Below are 25972 nucleotides of genomic sequence, written 5' to 3'. Positions count from 1 at the left end.
GGTTACAGTTTAACATCAATTTTTTCAAACAATATACAGTGAGTGTGTGAGGACTGTGAGAATTTGTATGGATATCTTAATGTTGTTACCACTAAAAACTTTTTTTGTGTTGGATCGATATGGTAGTAACAAATGTAACAATATTTTTGACCAAATACCACAATATCAATATTGTGACGATATTGTATTGAATAAAATAAAATAAAGAATTATAAAATATAAAATGAAAGAATTATATAATAATTTTATTCTCCATGTACATGCTTCCCCTTAGGCACCATATTCAGAGACATGGTGTCTCTTTTACGGTGATGATACACAGATTTACCTGCATGTTAGATCCACAGACCCTGGAATGTGTTCACTCAATGACATCTTACTGATGTCAAAATTTTTTCTTTCAGACAAAACAGAGATTGTTGTCCTCAGGCCCCAGCACGTTACTCAACAAATTCTGCCTTTGGCTCGTCCCCTATTGGATAATAGCAGCATGTCACAAAGCTCGTGCAATCATATTTTTATCATCATAGCAATATTTAAAAAAATGATCCATTTTAACTTTTAAAGACACTGAGACAATTTTACAGGCCTTCATCTCTTCACACCAACAGCCTCTTTTCTTAGTTAAATCAAAAATCTATAAATTGACTCCAGACTGCACAGAATTCAGCCGCCAGGATTTTAACCAGAACCAAGAGACGCGATCACATCACTCCAGTTTCTTTACACTGGCTCCCAGTATGTTTCAGAATAGATTTTTCAGATTTTACTGATTACTTTAAGGCTCTTCATGGTCACTCTCCCAGCTATATCTTCACCCTCTTAGTGCCGTACATGCCAGGATGTACTTTCAGGTCCTTGGGCAGAGGTCTCATGTCTCTTCAAGAGGTCCGGCTGAAAACTATAGGGGACAGAGCGCTTGCTGTCAGGGCCCGAGGCTCTGGAACAATTTGCCTGAGGAAATCAGGTCGGCTGAGTCAGTGATCTTTTTTTTATGTCCCTTCTTAAAACGTAATTTTATTGGAGAGCCTTTCCTGATTTTACTTGAGTTTCAAATTAATTTAGACTGACTTTTATTTCCTCAGTTTCCTCAGTTGCAGCCTTTAAAATAATAAAAAAAGATATTACAATAACCAAAATCTAAAACAAAATCTATTCTCATATAACAGTGTTGATATAGTGCACAGCCCTAGATTCCAGAGCATGCAAACACTGTATTTCATTTCATCTTTTTTTAATAAAAGAAATAACCACTTATGTGTTACCTGAAGGATTTAAAGCCATAATGCATTGTGAGCAAAGTCAAGGAACTTGTGTACTTTTACCTGAGGACACATTTACATCCCCACGGCCCCCTTGAGGTCCCCATCCCTCACTTTGAGAACCTCTGGCCGTGCCGACATGCATTGTGTCTACTGACGGACCTAAACTATATCCTCTACTTCTCCCAGGCAAACGCCCGGCAATGGCATCACGCACAGTCGTCATAACGTATCCATCCGTTATTACCAGCTTGTAATCCCGGAGTAGCGACTTGTCAATAGACAGAGCAGGACACGGATCCAGGAGGAAGGAGACAGACAGGAGAGGAGCGGGTAGGCGTATCGCCTCCCGGGACAAACCGCCGCACAGTGTGAAAGTAGCCTAACTGCAGGAGGGGACGGAGAGGCTCGCCGTGGAGGATCAGAGCGCCTTTTAACGCAAGGAGGGAGAGGGACATGATTTGAGGCTGCTTTCCTATCGGGATTTATCATCTTTTTTTCTGACCTATAACGCCTCCATCTATAGGCTGCCATCCACCGGGCAGCACGCACTGTTGTCCGGTGCTCTCTCCTTTGGAGAGACCGACGCGGAGAGAAGAGAGAGGTCAAGACAAAGTCACTTCTTTGGCTGAAAAGGGGGGAGACGAGCATTTACAAAGCTCCTCTGATCCTGCAGCTTCTCTTTCACCCATTTACACCCTACAGTTTCTCACCTCCAGGCAGATAATCACCTACAACCGGAGAGGATTATTATTCTGTAACCAAGAGCAGGTCCAATGCAAAGAGCTGTGAATGAGTGAGGTGTGATGTTGGTGCAGGAGTGACAGCTGCTGAATGGGGGAGCAAAGAGCATTTACAGGGGAGCTTTACGTGGAGACCGGCTGAGTAACCCAAAAAGACGACGGTGCCCGGTTTCAACGCGTACAGACACGCTCCCTCACTCTGCCTGCCCATTGCTTTGCTCTCCGCTCTGGACACTGGATCCCAGCGATTTTAACCCCGACGGATGGGTGTTTTCCTTTAAATGACCGATTAACGGAGTCTTAACGGAAACGCGGGGAGCTCATGTGGTGACCAAATGAGTGCGCAACGCGGCGGTGCGCCGGTTTGACGGCGTTTTTTTTTTAAATTTTTTTTTATTTTACCACGCGCGCAGTTGTGTCCCAGTGGATCAGCAGCGGACACCGGATAGCTGTAGGTTATCGGCTGCCACCGGTTCGTGTACCCGCACCAGGCTTTTAATGCAAAGTCGACGGGAACTAAATTGAAACGCCTCTCCTGCCCCGCCACCACTCCAAGAGCCCCGCAGCGCGACCAGCGTTGCGCGGTCCAAGACCTCCCCCCCCCCTTACCCCCCTATTCCCCCCCCCCCCCCCCCAAAAAAGTGGATATGATTTCTTATGTGGTTTGAAAATACATCTGACCAGGAGGAGGATTATTTAACACATTGTTTGCTGAGTGGAGTTCATCACCTGGCTTGACAAAAGGGGGAGATAACCAGAGGAGAAACAGCCTCTACCTAACCGGAGAGGAAGAGGAGGGAGGCGCGCAGGTATGACAGTCTCTTTATCTACTTTTCTCGTCCGTCCGGTTATCGCTCTATTTCCTCCCTCCTCTGCTCCCCGCATCACCTTATGCTTTCTGTGTCTTCTCGCTTATGTGTGCCGCAACGGGTTTTTTTTTAAGAGATTTGTAATTTTAGGAGAGCCGAGTTGAGTACACACAGAGAGGGAGTGAGGGAGAGGAGAGGAGGCAGATGGGGAGATAATGGCGCTGGTGTTTTCTCTCTCATACGATTTAGAGATGGTGATATCCTTTCTCTAGATTAAAGACAGGAGGGAAGGAGGGGAAGGGATGCTGAGGGAAGTGCAAGGCATGGGAAGTGTGAAGAAATGGGTCTGGAACAGAGGAGGAGATGAAATAGGATACGAAAGAGGATAAAATAGCATGGGAGGACGAGGGGTGAAGGGGAGTCTGAGAGTTTAGGGGAGAAAGGGCGACGAGGGAGGGATGGATGGATGTAGAAGAAAAACTGAAGGGAGGAGAAGGTCGCAATTGATTAAACTGGGGGGGGGCAGATGGAGGAGAGCAGGGCAGGGGGAGCACAGACGGGGGGAGAAGTGAGACAGGAGGGACTTAAAAGGAGTTGTTAGGGGAAGAGGGCAGAGGAGAGGGTGCTGTGATGGAATACAGAGAAGGAGCAGAGAGGAGATGGGCTGGGTGATAGGAGAGAGGTGTTCAGGGGAAAGAAAGAGGAGAGGACATAATGGCAGGTGAGAGGGAGGACTGCTAGAGAGGTGAATAGAGAAAATAGGAGAGGACAGGAGAAGGTAATGGAATGAAATAGATAGTGGAGCAGTCGGGGTGGAAAACGACCAAGGGGCTATAGGAGCAGAATGAGAAAAGACACAGAGAGCAGGTGTTGCAGCTGGCATTGAAATGATCCCTTAAGAAAGCTCTAACAGCGGCATGCTGGAGGCCAAGTGAAGAATACCCTAACAGTGCTATGCTGTAGCTACTGTACAGTATTATCCAACGGTCGTTGCTGCTGCACCATGGAGACAGAAGGAGGGACGCACAGAGAGAGTCAGAGAGGAGGGGAAGCCACAAAAAGCTGCACACAGCCAACAATTTAGTTTGCCGTGTCAGCTCATCAGCTCCTCTTTACCTGGTGAATTTTCTGGTCCCTAACTGCCCCATTTGCATTTTGATGGGGTTTTGCGATGGCTCTAAGCCACCGTAAAACACATGTAAACACACATGCAAGATTAAATGAGGTTTGGGGGAAGTCGTTTGCTGGTGTTCCTGTTTCTGTCTCCAAATGTGTATAACTGTGGCTTAGCTGAAGCCTTGTCTCGATATTTCAGTGCATTTTGTCCGTCTCTCTTGCTTGTATTGACACATCATGTTTGAATGTGGCTTGGAGCACTGGCAGCCTTGAACGAGTTTATAATGCATGGCAGATCTCAATCTTAATGCATCTAATCATCTTGTGCATTTAATCATTATCGTAACATGCTGTACTACAGTGGGAGATGCTGGAAGTATATGGAATCATACAGAGCACTTGCTCTCTGCGTGTATCTTTGAGCACATGACCCCGTCTGCACCACGGCATTCACAGTCAAACTCAAATACTGACAGAAGATTTTATTAAGATTGAGCTTAGAGCCTCAAACTTGGCAAATATGCCCAAAGAAGATTGCAGGCTGACTTTCCCTCCAAACCAACACGAAAATAAATTTCAATCATGCTTGTGTGTAATTAGTAGTTGATGTAGTCCTAGAGTGGGCTGTAATGAGCTGGGCCGTGATTCTCCAAAGCATCGTGGTAACTGACATTTCTGTCACAGTGTGCGTGCCAACATGCGCACAGGATTCTGGGTTATAGCTCATATTCTGGTCAAGCTCTTATTAAAGATGCACTGCTCATGCATCTCCATATCCCACTCATGAATACCACTATACATGAATAAACGGAATATTCTCACACTGCCATGGAAACTGACTTTACACAGGCAGTCGAAAAATAAAAATAAAATGTACAAAGTGCCTCAGGGAGACATTTCTAGGTATGGCTATTTTAGTTTCCTCATAGTATAACATATGCTTTTCTTTTTTAATGCACATATGTGTCACATGGAGCAACACAAAACACTTGACAAATAATTGGATATATCAGTGGATGCAAACAAACAATTAACAACAGCAATGCGTGCAAAAGCAATGGCTCATAGCGTTTTAGGTGATGCTGAAGGTGAGACATAAAATTGGACATAAACTGTTTAATGATCGCAAATAGCCCCGTTTGTGATGTCGCCCAATCCATGACGCTACTCTGAATGTTATATTTATTCATGTGTGAAACACTGTTTGTGTTCTCTTCTTGGAAAATCACATTAATTGTTTTGTTTTTTATTGAAAACACTTTTACTCACATGTGAGTCATTTTCAATGAGTGTATGTAAACACCCCCATTTGCTAACTCACAGCATATTATAGCACACTAATGGCTAAACTGAGGAAGACATTAAATTTAATTTTGGTATAGCTAATGTAGTAAAAAGGTTAGTCATTACTGTGTTGCATTAGAGCAGTGATACAAATTGATAAGGAGGCTATATCAGTGGCATAGTGGGCGAGCAGTGTGAGGTTAAATTAATATAAGAGTCAGAGTCTCTGTCAGGGTCTGTATAGGTCTTAAAGAAACAGTTTGAGATTTGGGGATCACACTCATTCACATTCGTGCAGAGTTACAACGCTACCCTCCTCTTTTTTTGTCTGAATGATAACTATGAAGCTACCGTCGGTAGCAGGTTATCTTAGCTTATCTTAGCTTAGCATAAAGACGGAAAACAGTGGAAAACAGCTAGCTCTGTCCTAAGTAGGGGTACCAACGCATTGGTTTTCAATATTCTGGTATGAGATAAGATTTTGTCTAAGATTTTGGATATCACAATGTCACAAGTCTTGTCTTTTGCTTTTTTAAAGGCTGTATTACAGTGGAATGATACAATTTTCTGAACTTACAAGACTGTTACATTATTTGTCTTTAACCACTTTGTCATTATCCACATTATTAGGTATTTGGTCAAAAAATATTATATCTGATTTTCTCCATATCGCCCAGCCCTTGTCCACAGGTAACAAAACCCACCTACCGGCGCTTCTTACGTTCACAAATTATCATATTATATCTTGTGTGTTTAATAGGTACAAAATTGAAGTGTTAAAGCAACATGTCTTGATTTGGGCCATGTGCTGGATAAGTTCTCAGGTGCAGTAACTAACTTCCTGGTGTCTCAGCTGGTTGACTTCCAGCCTCGCCAGGACTGCAGGGACTTACTGTGTACAGTGTGTTTATTGGTTAGGTTTAGAGGTGGTTAGTGGACTTTGTCAGTGTTGTGCATGAATGTGCTAAAAATAACGCCATTTATTGAACTGAATACATCAGTTTTACAACTTATGAACCTGAATGTGAGCGTTGGTCACTCTTGCAATGTCAACAATGCGTGTTTTACGGCACCCAAGGAAATAACGCAGAATAATCAGCAGGGCTCTACCGACCATTTGGCACAGTGGCTCTACTTTTTTTTCCCTCTCCAATCCGTCCACTTGTGTGACTCTAAAGAAACATTAAACAACACTTAGGAGACAACACAGCATAGCATGCATTTTTGGAGTGAAGGATGCACAGTCCTGATAGTTGCTGGCTTGCCAACCCCTGGCAATGAGCCAAAGATCCATCGTTTGTAGTTTAACCCTCCAACAACTTCATCCTCCATTCCATCACTCCACTAGCAGACCACCCAGGTCCCAGGCTGTCCATCCCTGGGAGCTGACTGCAGCACATCGGCCAATGTACAGAGGTAACTGTGGTGTTCCGGAGCATTGCTAAACATCACTTTTCTTAAGAACTGCATTCTCTAAATTTTGTGCTCTGAAGAACTGAAATCATGACACATCTTTCAGCTATAGAGGCTGTAATGAAGCTGATGGAGAAGCTTGTACCAGCTCGCTTGGAATCATTCATTCTTCATCTTCTCACCGCTTCATCCTCTTGAGGGTCGCGGGGGGGCTGGAGCCTATCCCAGCTGACATCGGGCGAGAGGCAGGGTACACCCTGGACAGGTCACCAGACTATCACAGGGCTGACACATAGAGACAGACAACCATTCACGCTCACATTCACACCTATGGACAATTTAGAGTCACCAATTAACCTGCATGTCTTTGGGCTGTGGGAGGAAGCCGGAGTACCTGGAGAGAACCCACGCTGACACGGGGAGAACATGCAAACTCCGCACAGAAGGGCTCCCACACCCGGGATCGAACCGGCAACCCTCTTGCTGTGAGGCAAGTACAGTACATGGAGGACATGGACGTAAACTAGTTCATTTTTTGGGACTGTGAAATTAGTTAAAAATTTTGAACTACGACTATAAACTAGTTCATTTTAATGGGTGTGAACTGAACTTGGAGCTCGCTCTGGTGAAGTTTGGACTCGCACAGCACTGGACTTTGTTATATTTGGATAGAGCTTGTGTAGTTCCCCAGTTCCAATTCTCTACGCTAAGCTATGCTAATTGGCTGACTGCCCTAGCTACATATTTACAATTGAGAGAGTGGTATCTTTATTTTCACACCCTCCTCAAGAAAGCCAGTGGGCATATTTCCCAAAATGTAGAACTATTCCTTTAAACATCAAATGTCAGAGTGGATTAAGGACAGACTGGACTGGCAGACTCACAGATACTGCACAACCAGTTCAAAGTTGAAGGAAGGAAAGGCTGAAATTTTCTGCCAAGTGGAAGGCCAGAGACTCATTTGACCCTGATTTCCAGTATGAAAACAGGCCGTGAAAGTGGCGCTTCATGATCCCTCTGGCTTACTGGGGTTTAGGCTGGAGGTTACAGAAAACCCACCAGAGGGATAACTGGGGCCAGAGAGTGTAAGAAAACAGCTGTCAAACCTTCGGATCATTCTGAACAGCGCAGTCATACATACACTGCTGTCCCATCACTCAGGTGGCTATGACTCAGATTAGCAAATGGCTGGGTTCTTTACTCCCTCCTAATTGAGTGCAGCAGTGGTGGGAGATTGATGGGAGATGGCATGTGACAATTGAAAAGTGAGAGTCCCTGAACACTTCCCCTACTTCTGCACGAGCTGACAATGCAATGTACTTCATGTTTACGGTTTATTAAATCATGCTGAGTCAAAGAAGGAAGGAGGAAGCTTGATTCATGGAATAAAACCAGTCTGGTTTTGATACATCATCACAACATAATCTTGGACTGTCTCTGTTGCCGAAGGTGTAAGATGGATTACACAATTAAAAGCCTTGAGCAGCAAAGGTCTGTGCTAATAGTGTGGTTCTGAATCATCAATGGCCATTATTCCTCATTATGTCTGATTGGCCGGAGAAGACGTCCGAGCACCCTTTGAACTAACTTTGAACAATGGAGCCCTCTTCTTTTGGCACCATGTAAAATACCTTTCATTCTGTCAACATCAGATTGAATAATGAAGCTTGAGAGAAGTGTAAATGCTGGAGGAGTGTAAGTCTAATTGATTGATGTGTCTGTGTGAGCGAGAGAGACAGAGCAGAAAGGAAAGGGAACTCACACAGAGAAGCTCAATGAGTTTTAGAGAGAGCAGGAAAATACAGTTTCATCTCTGTGGGGAAATGATGTATGAAGGTCTGCAGGTAAAAGTGAGGCTCACGCAGTGTTGTCTCTGACTTCGACTGAATATATATTTGCACACACTGTTGTTGGATATTTTAACACACCTGTTTTTTTATGTAAGAAAAGGAAGGTGGCACAGAGATGGGATGATGTGGCTGCAGAAAGGGCTGATGATTGCAAGAGGGAAAAATGGAGTGATGAAAGATGTGCAAGGAAGGGCAGGCTGAAGAAATAGACGGATGAAAGCAAGGGAGGAGAGGAAAGAGAAAGGCTAGAGGTAGTAAGAAGAAAGAAAAATGGAACAAAAGAGGCTTTTGAGGAGGGATTGACCTTTATTCAACAAGATGGGTCAATTAAGAACAAATTCTGTGTTTGGGTGACGCAGAAAGAGGAGGAGGAGAAAAGGAAATGCATAGAGCAGTGAAAAGAGGAGGAGGCGGAGGAGGAGGAGGAGGAGGAGGGGGAAAGAAAAGGACGGGACACTTCATGATAGAGAGGATGTGTAAAAGAGGAGGAAGGAACCAGAAATGAGAGGAAAAAAAGAGCATAAGGTGAGAATATTTTGCCGTGAAGCTCTAGGTGTTAAGACTGTGATATGGCGACACGCTGTTTTATAGTTCTAATGTCCAAAATATGTCATCATGATGTGCTCAACACAGCGACATGCTGTCCACTACAGTAGGGGTTTAAATGTCTACACAGTTTGTGTGTGTGTGTGTGTGTTGGTGTGTGCATGTGCCTGGCAACAGATGCTGGTTCAGTGGCGCAATCCCACCTCACCAGGGAAGAGCGGGCGAGAGATGCTGCTGAAAGAGAGACTGAGAGAGAGGTGAAGAGAAGGAGGGAGGGATGGTGCCAGGAGAAAGAGAGGAGCGAGTGGTGAGCTGAATGCCAAGCAGCATGGTATTAGAATAGTGCTGTGTTGAGCAGGCAGGCAGAGGGATATAACACTGCTCAGCTAAACCACAGCATCCTGTAAGTTTCCAAACTTCGTCTCTGGGGATGACAGTTTTATTATCTTCTTTTTTTCCCCCCTTTCTTCTTCAACCAATAACAAGCCGTGCTGATTTTAGACTGTGCTTCTTTAACACAGATTTTTTTTTATTGCTTGTTTTTGTCACAGCCCAAAACAGATTGTTCCTAACAGGCTTCCTCTATAAAGCCAACTATACAGTAGCTAGGCTGCTGCAGTTACAACCAGTCACTATGAACGCCTCAAAGTTGTCAACAGTAATATGGGGTATCTATTTTTATCATCCTTTGACCAACCTATAGCCCCTGGAAATATATTGGTGTGCAGCAGCGACTCCCTGCCGGAGTTTCTTACCACTCTGACACCAAGAGGAATGATTAGTCTTGGTCTCATCTGGTGAAGGTGCATCTGTATTGACCTCTGAAAAGTCAGGATCTAAACCCAGGGTGGGGGAGCCCTTCAGTGCAGAGTTTGCATGTTCTCTTTATGTCAGCATGGGTTTTCTTTGGGTACTCCAGGTTCCTCCCACAGTCCAAAGACATGCAGATTAATTGGTGACTCTAAATTGTCCGTAGGTGTGAATGTGAGTGTGAATGGTTGTCAGTCTCTATGTGTCAGCCCCGTCATAGTCTGGCGACCTGTCCAGGGTGTACCCCGCCTCTTGCCCAATGTCAGCTGGGATAGGCTCCACCTGAATGTTGCCTATAGCAACTAACAAAGTACAATCCAAGCCACAGTAGAACAAGGCAAAGCATTCATCAAAGCCCAAAGCATATATGTTTCACCTTGAATTCTAATAGTGTTTCATTTATACTGGAATAAATACATGGTAACACACATTTTGTTTTAATGAAGTTGCGGATGTGTCCAGTTTATAATGTTATGAGGTTTAACATGGTAATTGTAGTCTGAAATAGAGGTTAGGAGATATTGGCTTTTCAGAGGCAATAGCTTGAAACATGAAAAACAGCCAACTGACTAATCGGCAGATAGAAAATACAAGACAAGGTCAAAACCTAGTCTGGACTGTGTGTTAAAAGCTGGAGGACTTTTATTTTGAAACGAGGGTTTTTAATTTGAAACTGAAAGTGGTGGCATTTACTCAGTCATGGACTCACAGACTTTGCACTAGCGCTACAATGGTGGACCAGCTGTTGAAGTCCAGGCAACAACACAGCAGCAGTGACCTGTTTCCTCTAAAGCTGTACCCACTGATCAAGCTTGCTTTTGCTTGTTTAACCTGCGTAGCCATCAGCCGCAAGTTCCACCAAGAACAGTTTGTAAAATGTCCTTTCAGCGCCCATTTAAAGACCAAACCTTTTAGCTGAAATATGTTTCATTTGAGGGATGTTTCTTACCTGTCAGTCATCCACAACTGACAACAAATCCACAACTGACAACAAGGTTACATGCGAGATCTCTGGTATTTTGTGCTCCCAACTGACTATCAAAGGTTGTGGAATAGATACGAGTGCAGTATGGGTACCTTAATCTTGGACAGCCTTAAAAATGTGCCACCAGGGAGTAAACCACTTTCAAAGGAGATGGGAAGAGATGATTTAATTAGCCGTGGCTGGTAAAAACATTAGTCCTAATCCTGCCCGTTCTCCAACTCTGCTGATGTCTGGTCACATTTAGCCACGAGAATGAAATATTGCTTTTAAAATCAAGATTACAATATTAAATTGTCATGTTTCATGACCACAGTGGCCCACTGGAGCTTTCCCATTAATCATGTGTGTTACAGGGCGTGAAAAGGCCAACTTACCATCACTGTGTATGTGGTGTATACAGAGATTTACGGTTCTGCAACTACGGCTCTTCCAATTAGCTCACAGTGCAAAACTAATCCACCAAAAAAATAGAAAAAGTCTAAATGTAAAAATAAGTGGCTAACCCCAGTTAAACACCATTACCATTACTGAAGATGTGTGCAGTTGCTCTAAAAAAGCCCTTATCTTTTTTTTTTTTTTTACTGAGAGGCTTTTACAGTGAGTGCAGCTTTTACAATGTTAACTGTGCATTAACAGCATGCAAATAGCAGTGCAGTAGTTTGATTTAATATTGCATATTAAATGGATAGAAACATTAACATTTTCTTGAAAAAAAAAATCTGTTATACAAGTCAAAGTTTTTGTTTATGATATTGATCCTGCAGTGATCTCTTGTTGATATTTCATGGATCAACTAATAAATATGTATTTAAGATATTTTCTACTTGTACATATATAGAGAACACTTTATATTACAGTACACACATATGTTGTAGGAAGCGAGTGAGGAATGACCTGTAAATTAAACAGTCATTTATGAGTATTTCCTGTATGACTGATTCAAGGACTTTGTAGCATAGTAGATGATATATTAATGAATCTTGAAGAAATGATTAGTTTATACCACCCTATGAAATCCGTTTACATTTTTTTTTTGTTACAGATTTTGTCTATTTTTTTCCTCAAATTCTGTATTTTATAATTCAGGCACACTTGATCATCAATACGAGAGTCTAATCATGTGGTGGATGAATACAGTTCAACAATTCAAGAAGAAAGTATTCAAGATTTAATGAATATCAATGAATAAGTTAAAGTATTGCGTTCTTTTTTTGTTTTTAATTAAAGAAAATGATTCAATACGGTTATAAAGAAACATTCCCTTTTTGTAAAATAAAGTGTGGCTGTCAGTGTCAAATTCCTAATGTTCTTGGATGACTTAGCCATCTCAAAGGGCATCCTAACATGACTGCAGGGATCCAACACTAATGTTCATTGTCTATATACAACTAGATAGATGGATAGATAGATTTCCTAGCAATCTAAAGTCCAAGAATGAAGTAATTTCCCTCACAATTTAGTGGGATTTCTTCATTTAAAGGGGCTACAGGTTATGTGTTTTCTACTCCTTATAAATATATTTCAATAATCTTATTTCTTATCTTATTTATGTATTAATAAAGCAGTTGTAGTCGTGTGTATCCTGAGCTGTTTCAGTACATTTACAGGTCAGAATATGGGGGCACTCCAACTCCAACGCAGGTTCAAGTAAAGGCTAACTTGATGCAGAGACATCAACCCGAGAAACCAAGGACGACATGATTTGACCTAGCTTGGCTGCCTGAGAAAAAAGACTGTGGGTAAACTAGCCGTCATTCGCATCAGCTGCAGCTGAAGTTTAAGACACAGGCAGGGCAGGGCGAAGTCTTGGCAAGTAGAGCAGACGTAGAAAAATTGCTCGTGAAGCATTGTCTGGAAAAATTATATCAATTACATTTTTCTACATTTTTTTGAGCGCTGGCCTGGTTTCACTGGCTGTGGTGTGTGTGGAGGAGCATGCCCTCAGTGGAACACCAACACAAAGCTCACAGGACAGAAGCAACGTGCCTGTAAATGACTCCAAAACATAGAAGCATGTTGAATTGAAAGCACATTTTGGTAATTGGCAACATTCCATTTTCATGATCAAGTTTTGCATTTATATCAGTGTTTTCTGTATCACAGAAATCATGGGTCCATTCGTCTGTGCAGCTCGGCGGCTGGTTTAGAGTTAATCAGGAACCACTCATGAAGAAAGTGGTCATTATTCCAAATCACAAACTAGTAACCACCCATTCAGTACTAATTACTTAATCATTAGGTACTCTTTCTGTGCACCTTCAAGTAAAGTGATACATCAGTTTAAACTTTACTCATTTTCCTCTTCAGTTGAACACTTGTTCCGTGTTTAAACATGTCAGTCCTTCTGCTTGTATCCGTGTGTTTGCGTCTGACTGTACCTCTCTCCCCTCTCCTCTGTAATTGTCTTGGTCTGGGGTGACAGAGCAGACCTGACAAGCGAACCCAGATAGTGAGTGGAGATAGATTGAAGAGGAGGTGTCTGCTCTCTCCTCTATCTCTCCTCATCTATTACTCGTGTCTGACAGAAGCAGCGCGGCATGATGGATGGATGCCTCTCTCTCTCTATCCACTTCTTACTCTGTTCGCTCAGTCTTGCTCTCACTCATTTTTCTCCACTTGGTTTCTCTTCATCTTCCTGTCATTTGCTTCCTCCATATTTTTGTAATTTGTCTCTATGTTCTCTCTGCGACTTTCTTTCAGTCTGTCTTTGTATTCCCTTCTTCCTCTTTGAGGTGCTCTCCTTACTTTCTTTGATAGCATGCAAGTGTGTTTAGGTAATAGTGTATGAGTTATGGAGGTCTCTACAAACCCAAAGTCTCAAATAACTGGGGCAGAGTGATCTATCATTCTATGCATGTTGCCATTTATCAGTCTGCTGTGTCTTACAGGCGCGAGTGTCTGCTATCTGTGCTCTCATTCAATTATCTACACTTAGTGCTGCAGGCATAGTGGCTTGACTTTTCCATTGTAAATGAACACAAAAAAGTGCAGGGTGCACTTGGCCCAAAAGAAACCTAAATTAAAAATAGTACAGTGGATGCAGTTGGGAAGATAAGTTCGAGTAGTTCTGGGCTGAGAACATAAAGCCAGCACAGCAATATTGCTTTCCGTAATGGTTTCCTAAAATAATTTGGACTGTGTCCTACATTGTGGTTATTTAGTTAAATAGACAATACACATTGATCAACAGAGTGCCTGAGTGCCACAGCGTGTGTGTGTGCCTGATTTTGTGTGTTTGAGAGAGAGAGGAACAGACAGAGGAGTGGAGTAGGTGGACTACTGCATGCAATGTCTCTGCAAGTTATTAATAGCTGACTTGGGATGATGCACACATGTAAGTTTGCAGCGTATGTGAGTGGATATTGATCAGTGATGGTGATCGTGGAAAATTTTCAAATGGCAGTGACAAATTCTGTTGCTAAAAAGGTTACCATTCTTATCCTAAATCAGAATTGTTACTTGCAATGTAAGCTTGTAAGGAATGCCATTAGTACTACCCCAATTCGGATCATTGATGGTAAGCTCAATGGTCAGTGATTGACTGGATGGATGATGTCATTGTCCATCGACCCAACCCTATGTGGAATAGATTCCAGTGTTGTTCTGCAACATTTTTGACTATCTGCCATCCTAGAGGGCAATGGATACCAAAAAAACAAATGACTGAACATGGATACGGATGTAAAATCTATTGATACCAATCAATGAACAAATCCCTTCATTGGCCTACCAAGTACCAAGTATGTAGACTGGGTCAGAACATTCTTAGTTGTTGCACACCTCAAAACCAACACATTCTCACTCCGAACTGGTCATGGACCTTCCACGTCCAGATACGAAGTGAAAGGTACCTAGGGTGGTTTGGTTGACGTTCTGGGACACTGTCCAATTCAGGCTGTTACATGCATTGTCTTCTTTCAAGATACACTTCCATTTTTACAGGAAGCTAACGCACACGGTTGGGTTTGGGCAACAAAAACACGTGGTTAGGTTCAGGAAAAAACAACAGGGTTTGGCATAATCTTACGCTCTCCCAGGTGAAGGTCGGTGCTTGTTGGACCTATCCACTACCTCTCACGCCTGCCCTACTTGGAATTTCGCCACCTTAACTTTTGCTCGTTTCCCCCTGACGCCACAGAGAGTACTTAATCTATAACGGCAACCAACTGCGTATCATGCCGACGTTAAAGGAAGGCTTTTTTTGTAGTGTCTGCAGCCGCTAGTCACTACCCAAGTGCCGGATTACAGCGACTTTGGAGTGAGACTGCATTGTCACAATAATAAAACAGACACATGGCCTTGAAATCTTTTTGATGGTTGTTTGCAAGACAAGTAAAAGACGAAGCTCCCAGAAATACTGGTATTCCTGTGTTAGGTGGAACAAATTCTATATTGCAGTATGAACAACAAAAGAAAAGGTGTCTGTGGTCCAGATTGTCATTGGTGAAATTAAATGAATGAATGGGTTGGCTGATGGTCTTTTAATTTACTGATCAAAAGTAGAGAGTCTGAAAGAAATGCATTAACCTTCCAGTGTGAAGGTTGATCGCATACCAATTATACACCACGTATAATTATTCCCACATATGATGTGCTTGTACATCTCTGTGTCTCTATCTGAACTTTCTCTCTGGGGTATACTCTTCATGTTCTCATGTGCGTGAGTGCACTTATATTTACAATGGTGTGTGAAGGTTTCATCTGGCATTTTAGTCCGATGTAAATGTCAAATTAAGAATTAATTTTCATTGTGACTGAAACCAAAACTGGCAGGCTCTTTGCCCAGGGCTGACCAGGCCTTTTATGTAGCATGGCACACATTGTTGTGCAGGGTGTCAAGAGATTTGAGACCTAATTACTGAATGCTCAGAGACACCACGCTAGTACGACCACATCAGGACTGAGCAAGACATGATGAGTTCAGTTTCTACAACATACATAAGAAATTTATGTGGAACATGAACAAGACATTGCAACTGCTGCATATAGAAATGTGTATGTCTTGGTTATTGCTGCATTACATTACATACAGCCAACCATACATTAGTTGTCCTTGGTTTGGCTGCTTTTGTCCTCTCTATATTGGACGTGCCCTCTAAAAACTACACCAGTAATTTCTAATTTGACAAAGTAGTTTTGACTTGAGGTCCAGTTCTAATCCTGCTGCTGACAGAGATACTCAGATGTGCTTAAAAGCTCTAGAAAAAGCCAGTAAATAGACCTTGAGTTAAGAATATTTTGTCAAAGTGTTGTCAGGGTCAAGAATGAACTTTGATGTCTTGCAGTTTCTAGATTTCAAATATGTGACTATCCATCGATCCATTATATGTAACCACTTATTCTATTCAGGGTCACAGAGGGTCTAGAGCATGCCCCAGCTGATATTGGGTAAGAGGCAGGTTATACCCTGGACAGAGTGCCAAACTTTCAGAGGGCTGACACATAGAGGCAGACAACCATTCACTCTGACATTCACACCAACAGGCAGTTTAAACCTGTTTTACCAAACGCAGAGTATGGTACTGTTGGAACCAAAAGTAACCCCTCAGACATGGTACCTAGACCCTAGATCTGTTTAGCGAACGCTGTACTGTACTGTTTCACAAACACTACTCTTAAATGTGGGCGGGGTTGTTGTCACTCACTGCCCTGTCCAGCACTTGCTCTATTTCCTCATCACAGGTGACACAGATGGAAGTCTGTGCCTCATTTATCATCCACAGAACGGGGTGACATTTTCAGAACAAATAACACAGGCTGCAGTGAGAGTCTCTCTCGATGGGATATTTAAAAACAGCAGGTTTGTGCATTTAGTCCTTCTAAGGCAAGCGCAGCCAGCTGAAACCCACAGGAACAATTCTCCGCAAGGTTTTTTTTCTCCAAGTGAGGATCGGTATATACGCAGTTCACATAATCCGATCAAAATTGATATATATTTCTAAACACTTGAAGATCCACTCATCACTTAAGTCTTTGTCATCCAAGAGAGACAAAAAAACTAAAGGAAAAACTAGCGGTAAACTAATGGTATGAACAGTGGTTACATGAGCCTCGAACCAGCCACAGCTCAGCCCTGAGCAGAGTGACCGTCCTCTATTGACCAATCAACAGACTGCAGTGTTCACAGCTCCACCTGTCTCTAGACTGTGGGAGGTAGCTTGAGAGCCCACAGAAAACTCACGCTGACATGGGGAGAACATGTAAACCACACACAGGTGGGCCCCAGCCTGCATATACGTGGACTAAATAAAACAAACCTGTCTTGTAAAACTCCACCTTTCAACACTCATAATTACTGTCAGACAATCACTGAAGGAAACGTTTGGGTAAAGCTTTATTTGGATAGTCCGCCTATAGATAGTTTATCGAGTATTTGTAACAGCTGAGATTCAACAATTCAACTATTTAATTTTATTGTGTAGATGCTTAAGAGATTATAGAATCATTATCAGAATCATTAAGTTGAACTATTTATTCAGCCTATGAGTGAATAGTTCAAATTATAAATTAAAGTTCTAAATTAGTCTGAGAATATGTCGGTATGTTCATGAATTATTAAATATACTCTATATACAAACATCTACAAACAAAGCAAAGCAGTTGCTTTCTTGGAGCTCAACTAATAAGCTGTTGAAATGTTACAAATACACTAACCTGTGGGTGGACTATCCAAATAAAGAGTTACAAATGTTTAATATATAAGTACTGCAGCATATACCACCCTTTGTCCTGGAGTGTAAATGCACAGCGCTGCTATCGTCCTGCTTGATGTGCAAATGCACACAGGGCTCTTAGGGCTCTAAATTGCTTTAACAGTGCAGACTTGATTCCCTTAATCAGTGCACACTGCAAACAGTATTACAAGTGAACACACAAATTAAAGAATGCACAGCTCCCAGCTCTTACAGAAGACTTCCTAAGCACTTAAAAACCTTCCCATGCCCCCTTGAACTTAACGTCACAGATCATGTGGCATTACATAGGATGTGATGTACGCTCCTTAGAGCACTGTCTGATACGCTACGGACAATAGGTGAGAGTAAGGCTCCCTGAACTAATTTGTAGCTACACCTACTTCACAGAATTACAAGTAATAAATTCCAACCTTGTCATCGGTTTTGGAAACAGCTGCTGAAGGGACAGCCAACCCCTTAGATTTGATGCAGCCCGCTCAGCAGTTCACAAAATGAGTGTTTATTAACTCAGGCTAAAAGGACAGACCCTGCTGGGTTGAAATGGTCCACTTGACACACCATGAGCTGGATAGTCTGCAAGATAGTCGGGAGGAATAATTAGACTTGAGAGGGCAATCTACTGTAGATAATGGTGCTCTTCAGGACCTCGTAGGTAGGTTCTTAAAGTTCAGCAATAGTCGTAGTCTGTGCAGCGGAGAGTGGGGAAGCAAGAAACTGAAAAATCATTGTTTATCCCTGAGCTTTGATTCTAATCTTGACCATCATATAACATGGCTCTAATCTGTTTATCTGATTTACTCGGCTTTGTGTTGTATTCTGAATTGTGTACACAACACTGGGGCTCTGTAACTGGACATTGTAGTATTGACTGTGCTGTCACTGTATCATGTGCTTAGCTAGTTACAACTCCCCCATGAGACACAGAGGAAATTATCTCTCTGCAGCTTTCTGGAAAGCTTGTCAGTGGTTTAATATCAGAGTTTAACATCGAAAATTGCACTTGGAGCTCACTCTCAAAGGCATAGCACTCTGTAAGTGCTCAGTGTAATTGAAATATGTGACCATTATCTTTTATTCTTTCAGCCAATTACGCTTTAATTAACAGTCTTGAGAACTTTTTAGAATAATGCCACAGTAAGTAAAAGAAAGCGGCATGTTTTATTGCTAATTCCTGTGTGCATAAAATAATGTTATTGGGATAAACTACAGTTTAAAATCAACACTTGGGCCATAATTACAGAGATCCAATATTAGACCAATGGAGGGAGGAAAATTGGAAATGACTTTCCCTTGCTACATCTATGGTATTTTTTTCTACTTTCCAGTTGTTTGGGGGAAAAAACAAAATAACACTGGGGTACTGCAATCCTTCAGTTGGGGGATGGGTGGGGGTCTGGCTGCTTTTACAAAAGTAGAATATGGGTTAGATATCTCTTGAATATGGATGTGAGACTGGCAGAGTGGAGGCTCACTCTGCAGATGCTGCTTTGCACACAGATCATAGAACATGTGCATGAAGGTATATCTCATACACACACGCATACACAGGTATATACGCTATTCTCTCCCGAACAGTTCAAGCACACATGCAACTCATACTCAAATATGCAAGCTCTGTGTCACACATACACACTAATTTTTTTCTACTTTACAGGCGCCTGCGAGGCTTCTGATGCATATTTGATGATGGTGTGATTGACAGTGGAGAGGGTTGCGTCTGTATGTGAGAGAGACCGAGCAGCAACTCAGATGGAGAAGAGTGCCTTGAGGTGGAGTACCACTGATGACAGCGAGATTCTGACAGCCGATGGCTCCATTAGAAACCCATTTAAAGAAAAAAAAGAGTCAAATCTCTGTCTTAAAATAACATGTTTTGCACTTCTCATTATGATCTCAAACCCATTTCATGTGTCCATATGAAGGTTTACAGAGAGGTAAATTTACTGATGTGTGGGTCTCGATTAACATTACTACGTGCTGAGCTACCTGCTCGTGGCCAGACTGGTAGAGGGGGCTTAAGTTTCATACCTGCTGCAATATTGTGTCACAAAATGTGAACACCACACAATTTCAAAAAGACAGAATGTTTTTTTTATGCTAGCAATCTAATCACTACAGCAGCTTTGAAAGCATGCAATTGGCTAAAAGTAATGGGATGTTGGGGTAGGCGATATACCGAATATACTCGATGTATTATAGTGCTATATAAAATGTGGTATAAATGAGTCACCTTTTTTTTGCCACAAGCATGGGAATCACTTTGGTGTTTCGGTCCCCCGTTCTTAACACTTCCAGCCTGAGACGAGCCAGGTGCTATAAAATAAAAGCACTTTGATTTATTTATTTATAACAATATTCAACTTTTTTGAAACAGTACCTTATTTAACTTTATTATGACAGTAGCTACATAATTAAACTTGTGTGTAACTGTAGTTCATTTAATAATTTTGTATAACATCTATCGCCATATAGCCTAGAAATATTGCAGTATTATTTTTAAGCCATATTGCCCAGCCCTAACGGGATGTTGCATGTTGTAAAATTAGCTTTAACTTGAATCAACCCACTATGACAGCAGAAGTCGAAACACTGAAAAGTTGTAATTCATCAATTTAAAGTTGTCAACATAGTCAGTTATGCAGCATAAATATATACTATATATGTACTATATATAATAAACTGGAGCTCCCTGCAGCTCTCCTTGGCTTTACAGAGCTATATAGTAAGTTTCAATTCATTGCCAGCCTGCTGTGTTGATTCAGTATCATTTCTCTCATATGGTATCGTTTCCTGCTGCAGCAGACAGTTGTTTTCAGAGAGAAAAGGTCTAAAAACCCACGGGGCACTACCTGCTCAGCAGCAGACGGCAGAAAGACACAGTTAGTCACTAGCTAGTGAAGATAGTAGAGCATTTAGCAGATAAAGAGCCAGACATTTCCGTCAGGAGTTGGTGGAGACCAAAAACAGAGCTAAAAGAGAGTGACTATTGGACCAGGAGACACAAACACGACACAAAATCAATACCATTGTTGTTTTGTAAAGGGAGATCCACACCAAGAATGAACCCTACTAAAAATAAATCTTTTGAAAATCATTTTGATTCAAGTGGACGGTGGATTCCACGCAACTATAACGACAATGACAGTGGCAAACAGGATCAGTGGGGTCATGATCTAAACAGGTTTAATGAACAACAAAAACACTGAGAGTATCCATTTTAACTGTTGCTATGCTACTGTAGACTCACAAGTCAGTCTTTAGACACTTTGCTTCACTAAAGACTGATGACTTTCTCCCTGATTTTGTGTTTAGATGGGCGGATACAATTTCAGAGTTTAAAAAAACTCCCTACGTTGCAGAACCAATAGTAAATCCGCAGGGCGGTCCTTTGGTGGCTCGCTGAACTCTTGTGCTCGTAAACACAGCCCGACTAGAAACACGTGTAGTGGTACAAAATGGCTCAAGTCGCTGTAAGTCCTTCATTTCCGCAATCTTGTGGACTGAGCACACGTTTGATACAATGGAGTTAAATCTCTCGGCATCCATTTTCAAGCTCTCTGTGTGTTTGTGTCCTTGCGTACAAAAAAAGGGAGAGCGCACATTTCCGGGAGGGCATGTCCTTTCCAAAAATGCAAGAGGCGTTGCTTTGTTGCCGGCCGTTTTCGCCGGTGTGTTAAACACACTTTAGAGAGGAGTGTCCCCAGACTATCAGAGGGCGGAGATCTCTGATTGTCTGGTGGCGAGACTAATACTACTGTAATACTTCTGACTGACTATAATGGTCTCTTGTAGCCAGCGATGTTACTCACACTTGCCAAACTGTGTGTAATGCAAGTGTAGTTCTTGGCTATATAGGCCTTTTTTGTGACTTGCCCCTTTATTGTCCAAGCTAGTTGAATATATGTGGTAATGCTGTACACATTGCATTATCATTCACTACGGTATACTGTTATCTTTCAACAGCAATATATTTTAATGGGAGAGCCGAAAGCAGATCTCCAATGCCATGACAAATTTGGTTCAGTTTCAGAAGGTACTAAATGCAGCCAGCATCGTATTATCTAATGTTATATACTCCTTGAAGCTTGTCGGCTGGGAATTGGGCTAACTAATAAATGAAATACTTATTATCATTACAGAGTAATGTTTCAAATATCGTTTAGCCCAAACTGGCCATCAGAGTTATAAAGTCAGTGATACTGTCTCCGTGAAATAGATCTTGGCTCTGATAAATGACACCCAGGATCATCAACTGGTTCACTGGACCAGTAGAGGCTAGATGAGGTCAGACATCTGGCTGGGGCCTCCCACTCAGCCTGCTCTTTTTCAGATAGCGCTATGAAGATGCCCCCTCCTAGAACTGGGAACTATTTGCTGCTGATGTGCCAAGCACTCCATAAATCAGGTTATAGTGAAGCGCAAATTACTCAGCAACAGCCATAGGGAAAGACTCTGAAAGCCAAGATGGCTGCCATTAAAAGCTTCAGTGTCCAAACAAACCCTGATTGGTCAGATTTGTGTGGATTTCCTCACTTTAGTCCTCAGGTTCGCTGTGGGTTTAAAAGTATTCTCAGTATTATCGGTGCCCACAGGACATTTATAGTCTCAGTTTTATTGGCGTCCAGCATTTACTGGCTTGACACTGTCTGTGTGTGCATCCATATGTGTGTGTGTGGCAGCTGTAGAGGTCCAGCTGTTGTGCTCTGCTGCCAACTCATTGAGCTGGCAGCTGTTACAATAAAGTTGTAGTGTGTAGTCTCCATGCCATCCTATAATAATCCTGTGAAAATCTGAAGCCGTTTGGATCACTCATACTCAGATTCATAGCTGACATTTATTATTGCTGCTGGGTGTACACCTTGCCAGTCCGTTTTGGCGGTTGTCGTGGGGACTGCAGAGATGATGAGTCTTTGTAATGATAATTGTTGTCGCACAAATAATGATTTAATTGGCTTTCACCCCCAAGGAGAATGAGTAATGAACTGAGCCCATTATATAACAAATAAATAGGTCACAATGTTAGAAAACAAAGTGCTGCTTGGAGAAGTCGTATCAGGCTTTGCAGTGAGACTTGTGTTGCCCAATGAGTTACATTAACTAATACTTGACAAACATAAAATAGAGTTGCATGCACAAAAGCACAGACACAGCGAGACAGGCACTTAGCCAAAAGTAGAGACATAAAGATGAGCTTCTACCTACAGAATCATGTCACTTTCTCTTGTAATTTGTTCCCCAGAAAACAAACAGTCCAACATGATTCCTCTGAAGTGGTTATGCAGCATGATGTCTCTTCAGTAAACATCCTTTTCTCACCACTTGCTGTTAGTATCCACATTGCTACCACATATGTTGAACAAATAAGTTCATGCGTACGGCCCTAGTATCACACCAGGACCTTTTCAACATATCAAACAAGTTAATGTAAAGATATATGAAAGATTATGTGTGACATTAGTCTCTGTGGAATTTTACATCTAGTTTCATCAGCCTCTGTCCTTTGTGGAGCTAAAATTTCATCTGACATTTTCCGATACTCCCCGCGTAGAGATTTAGACAGTGTGACCTGAATCAATAAGTAATGACTGGGTGGGCAGGATACAAATTCTGACCAATTTACATTTATTTTAAAAGGATGTTTATCCAGAAATAACTGGGTCCACAACAGTAACAGCGCAGGTATTGACACGACAATAGTTTGCAGTCTGCAGTGTGTTATGCAAATTCCAGAAATCCTGCATCACTTATCTATTCCATCTCCAGTGTAAATTTCAAGCAAAACATGAAAAGTTGACTTTTTGAATATAAGAGCAGTTCTTCCGACAGCATAATGTGAAAATTGCACACAGCGCAGCTTTGGGCGCATTCTGCCAGGTGTCTGAACTTAACTTTAGCTGCCAAAGAGCTGTCAAGCAACTGTTGCTATTTGTAAACTGCTATCTGTTAGAAGGCTGTTAGGACCACGACTCGGAGAATTCCGGAGAATGATTTTAGTACGTGTCGGCACCTCTCTTATGGTAAATAGTGCTGTATTATTTATTGAGCCAGTCATATACAGTCGACGGCAATCAAAAGTTTGCCTGTGGTGCTGCGGCCTCATCAAGACCTCAAATATAATGGAAATCGCTGTCAGCCTTTGATAATGATCTGCATCGACCTCAGTGATAAACAATTTAAAACATAAGAAAAAATGTCCGGTCCAGTGCAGAGAAAATGTACATCTTTCCATATGTTCTGTTTAATAAATGCAGCCGAGAGAAGCTGCAGTAATGACAAGACATACCCGTTCCTGTCGTGTCGGATATGGAGGAACTGTGACATATGAGCTTTAGATTTAGATTAACATTACAGGTTTGCCAGATTCACATAGGATTAGGAGTTCTGCTATGAATACAAATCACATGGTATCCTCTGGTAATACTTTTCCCTGTATGTTATAAGGGCTTTTGTCATGTAAATACACCCTCCTTTTGCCTTCAAGTTCTAATCCTCGAGATTTCAGTCCTAGTCGATTTGGCGAGCAGAGTTTTAATAATACAGGTCTGTGATTTCAGTGGGAAATCGCACACACATTGGCCTCTGGGAGCTGCCTTAAGCAGATAGTATGTCAGACATGCAATAAAAAATGTATACTTGTCAAAAAGGGTAAATGGTAGTCCCACTGCACAGGAAAAGCAGTGAGCAGAAGGTTTGCAGTGGAGACAGCTTTTCTAGATGAGTTCATGAAAAGGGGAATATAACTGAGTAGGGATGGGAATCACCAGAGGCTCCACGATACGATAATATCATAATACTGACGTCACGATACAATGTTACTGTGAATTTAAAGGTGTTGCGATACGCTGAGTATTGTGATAAAATATACTGCAATTTATTATCTTTTATCAACTGTAATTATGTATGTAAAATGTCGAAATGTATGTAGTGGACTAAAAAAGCAATTGACTTCATTATTCAAGTAGGCTACCTAAAGTTTATTTGTGATATTATTCATTTGTGTATTAAAAAAAATTGATACCTGGCACTGTGTGACAATATGATATTGCCACAAAAAAATATTGCGAGGCTATGCTGTATTGATTTTTTTCTCCCACCCCTATTCTGAGCCTTTCTTTTCTTTCTTTTTTTTTTGAAAGATATTTTTTGGGGGCATTTTTGCCTTTAATCGATAGGAAAACTGAGTGTGAAGGGAGAGAGAGAGAGAGAGAGAGAGAGAGGGGATGGCATGCAGCAAAGGGCCACAGGCTGGAGTCGAACCCGGGCCGCTGCGGCAACAGCCTTGTACATGGGGCATCTGCTCTATCCACTAAGCCACCGACGCCCCCTTAATGTTGTCTTCACCGGCATCCAACACCCAAACTTTCTCACTCTGACCTCGTCACATATTGACGTTTTGGTCATGGACTTTCCACGTCCACATACAACGTGCAAGGTACCCTGGGTGCGTTGGTTGTTGACGTTCTTGGATACAGTGTCAAGTTCTGCCTGTTACATGAACTGTCTTCTTTCAAAATACACTTCCGTTTTCACAGGAAATTGAAGGTTTACATACAGTTTCTTTCAAAATAAAAGAACTACGTCGGTACAACAACAACAACAAACAGACATGGTTGGGTTTAGGCAACAAAAGCATGTAATTAGGTTTAGGAAAAAGAACATGGTTTGGCTTTAGAATCTTACGGGATGCAAACTGCTCTATCAGGTAAGAGTCTGTTTGTTGGACCCATCCACCGCCCCCCCCTGCCCATCGCACTCGGACTTTCGGTGCCTTAACTTTTGTCCTTGTCCCGCCATGTTCCCCCCTGACACTGCCAGACACCATTAAATTATAACAGCAACCTGCCCAAGCGCCGGATATCAATGACTTCGTAGTGAGATCAGGCTCCCGACACATGTACGAGAACATACGGACAGTGCAGTACCTCCATAGCTGCCCTGACATTACATTTTGTGGCTATAGCTACTGTGTCTTGTCTGCCTGGTGTCTGCCCTCTGGCAGGCTTACATTAAGTAAGACCTGCCCTCTTGAGAATCACAACCAATCAGAAATAACAAATGACAGCCTCTGACCATGACAAAGGTCAGACAAACAAACCATGCGCTAAGGGGATTAATCTCAATAAGTTACTTTACTGGAAGACTAAAGAAGACAATCAACAATTTGTCCGACACGGCTATACTTAAGTCACGATGTGCTCACATGCCCTGGTGTGTGTTTTCCACATCATGCAATGTGAAGGAAAACCACACAGAGGTAATTAGAATGCAAATCTATTGGATGGATAATGCTGACAATGCCGGCCATGAATAGTATCAAAACTGGGGTTTGATGTGTTGAAAAAAACATCTTAAGGATTATAACTTTTAAGTGGCTTAATCTTGAATCAGTAAGTGAACAATAATTAAATAATTGTTGAGAAGTTTGGTGAGGGGACCAGTGATGAGCACTCAGTTTTGAC

General features: G+C 42.0%; 1 protein-coding gene across 2 annotated transcripts in view; it reads left to right on the top strand.

The window, feature by feature from the left end:
• Window positions 1–2693: 2693 nt before the first annotated feature.
• Window positions 2694–25972, top strand: part of zgc:172282 (leucine-rich repeat and fibronectin type III domain-containing protein 1-like protein) — a 266543-nt gene continuing 243264 nt past the window's right edge. Inside the window, exon 1 of one of the 2 annotated variants that reach the window (XM_049577151.1) lies at window positions 2694–2814. The gene's annotated coding sequence lies outside the window, so the exon portion shown is untranslated. The remainder of the gene's footprint in view (window positions 2815–25972) is intronic. The other variant, XM_049577150.1, reaches the window with a different exon arrangement.

Source organism: Epinephelus fuscoguttatus, linkage group LG5 (genome assembly GCF_011397635.1).
Source record: "Epinephelus fuscoguttatus linkage group LG5, E.fuscoguttatus.final_Chr_v1".
NCBI classification, from domain to species: Eukaryota; Metazoa; Chordata; class Actinopteri; order Perciformes; family Serranidae; genus Epinephelus; species Epinephelus fuscoguttatus.
This window is presented reverse-complemented; position numbering and strand designations above follow the sequence as displayed.